Raw genomic sequence first — 2336 nt, 5'->3', positions numbered from 1 at the left:
AATTGTTTTAATTTCTTAGGTAGGTGAACAATCCATTCTTGTTTCTTGATGTTCCATACTTGTGAATGCAAAGAGTGCATGTCTTTAGATATTTGTGTCTACATTAATTGTGGTTTAATTGAATGGATATTGGTCTCATTTGATAGGATATGCTTTTCATTAAAATTAGCTAGACAATCTATACTTATTTGTCCTCCATACTTAGTTTCAATTGATGTCACACACATACAAGTTACAATTTAAATATCCTCATTAATGTACAATTGCTAGTGTTTGATGAAGTAAAACTTATTGGTGACTCTAAGCCCCAAGACCTCTCTCCTATATCTTTTCCCTATTTTCTAGATTGCTTTTTGCTTGCATTAGTTTTAATTACATTGTAATTTAATTAAACAATCACCAACCATCTTTGATTATTCAACTTACTAATCCGATTAATTTCCAACACAAATACACCTCCTTTCCCTTGGGACAATCCCTACTCACTCTAGCTATATTTTAGTTAGAAGTGATAGTGACATTTTCTAAATTTAAACTTTGGCCACACTACACACTTTTGCATGCAATTTGGTGCATTGGCACAACACACACCAAGTTTTGGCGACGTTGTTGGGGATTGGCACCGTTGTAGTTGGAAATTAATTAAGAATTAGTACTATTTTGATCTTGTCTTTATTTTTATTTTATTTTGGTTACTTATTACGTTTCTTATTGATTGGCTAGGTGAATTGAGATAAGAGGGTGAAACAAAAGGATTTTAGAGCAAAGAAGCAAAAGAAGTCAAGCAAAGCTAAGTAAGAGCATAAAAAGCTCAAAAAAAAAAAATTGCAAAGCAAAGCAAGACAAAGTAAAAATTGAAAAATCATTTGAAGTTGCTTAAGGACCTTTTGTGAGCTTCTCTAAACTCTATCTCTAGTTAAATCGTGAGCCCGCGTGGAGGTAAGTTTTTATTTTCTTAGATAAATCGTGAGCCCGCGTGGAGGCAAGTTTTTATTTTCTCTGATAAATCGTGAGCCCGCGTGGAGGCAATTTAATTTTTCTTGCATATTGTTTAAAGCATGGGAGTATGGGATCATTGTATGTGGAGGATTGTGGATTATGAACTTGTTGCGAAGGAGAAGTGATTGCTACTTGCTTGTTGCTTGTTTTTGTTTTGCTTGTGCATGCATGGTCGTAGGTCGTTAAATCATACTCTTGTCCCATTTAATTTGAATCTTGAATCAATTGTTCGTAATTCTAATGGAAGGGGTAATTCTAGTCATTCCATTTCATCAATGAAAGAAATCAATGAGGACCGTACGGAGGACCTTGGTCACATAGACCAACAAGGTATCCTTCACCCTAATGTGCATCATAACAACATTCAAGTACCATTAGGCATGCCAAGACCTTTCATTCCACAACAACAAAGCCAAGTTCCATTGAGAATGCCTCAGCCAATTTTTGCTCCACAACCTACCATTATTCAAGGCAATCAAGGTGCTTATGTAGCACCACCGGTTGTGAATCCTCCTCTTACGTTGCGTGTCATTATGTGCCAAATGAATATAATACACCTACATGCATTTAATTGCCCCCATTTAGAGCACATCACTATGAAATTAAACTGCAAACTATTCAAATGCTTCCTAACTATCATGAACTTCCAAGTAAAGAACCTTACAAGCATTTGGATGAGTTTCTTAAAGTATGCTTTACCGTGAAATACACGGACATGCCGGAAGATGTTTACGATTAAAACTTTTCCCTTTCACCCTTAAAGATAAGGCAAAATATTGGTTCAACAATCTTAGGTCTTTTTCGATAACTTCTTGGGCAGAAATGCAACAAGAGTTCTTGAAAAAGTACTATCTGGTTTCAAAGACCAATGCAATGAGAACTTCAATTAGAGAATTTTCTCAAGGGGATGGGGAATTGTTTCATGAGGCATGGGAAAGATTTAATTATTTTCTTAGGAAGTGTCCACATCATGACATGCCTAAGTAGCAATTAGTTCAATACTTCTTTGAAAGTTTGACGGATAATCACAAGGGTATGGTTGATCCATCTATGGGTGGTTCTTATCTTAATAAGCATGAAAATGATGTTTGGCGTCTTTATGAAAGCATGAGTGAGAATTCAATACATCGATCTTTGTTATCTAAAAATGGTAGAAATCTAGGTAGAAGGAAGAATGTCAGCTTATATCAAGTTAACAATTCCAATGACATAGCCACCGAAGTCAAGTCTTTATCTTAAAGGTTTGATCAATTTTTGATCAACCAAAATTCGGTGAATCAAGTGTCTTCCTCCCCTAATCATGTTCATCATCCATCTAATGAATCATGCATAACTTG

General features: G+C 35.3%; 1 pseudogene; it reads right to left on the bottom strand.

The window, feature by feature from the left end:
- Nucleotides 1-1877: 1877 nt before the first annotated feature.
- Nucleotides 1878-1976, bottom strand: LOC132287506 (small nucleolar RNA R71; annotated as a pseudogene).
- Between the last annotated feature and the right edge of the window lie 360 nt (nucleotides 1977-2336).

This window comes from Cornus florida, unplaced genomic scaffold (assembly GCF_030987335.1).
Source record: "Cornus florida cultivar Cherokee Brave unplaced genomic scaffold, ASM3098733v1 CherokeeBrave_3.0.0_Hap2_Chr11, whole genome shotgun sequence".
Lineage (NCBI taxonomy): Eukaryota > Viridiplantae > Streptophyta > Magnoliopsida > Cornales > Cornaceae > Cornus > Cornus florida.
The sequence above is the reverse complement of the archived record's forward strand: the minus strand, read 5'-3'. Positions and strand labels throughout refer to the sequence as shown.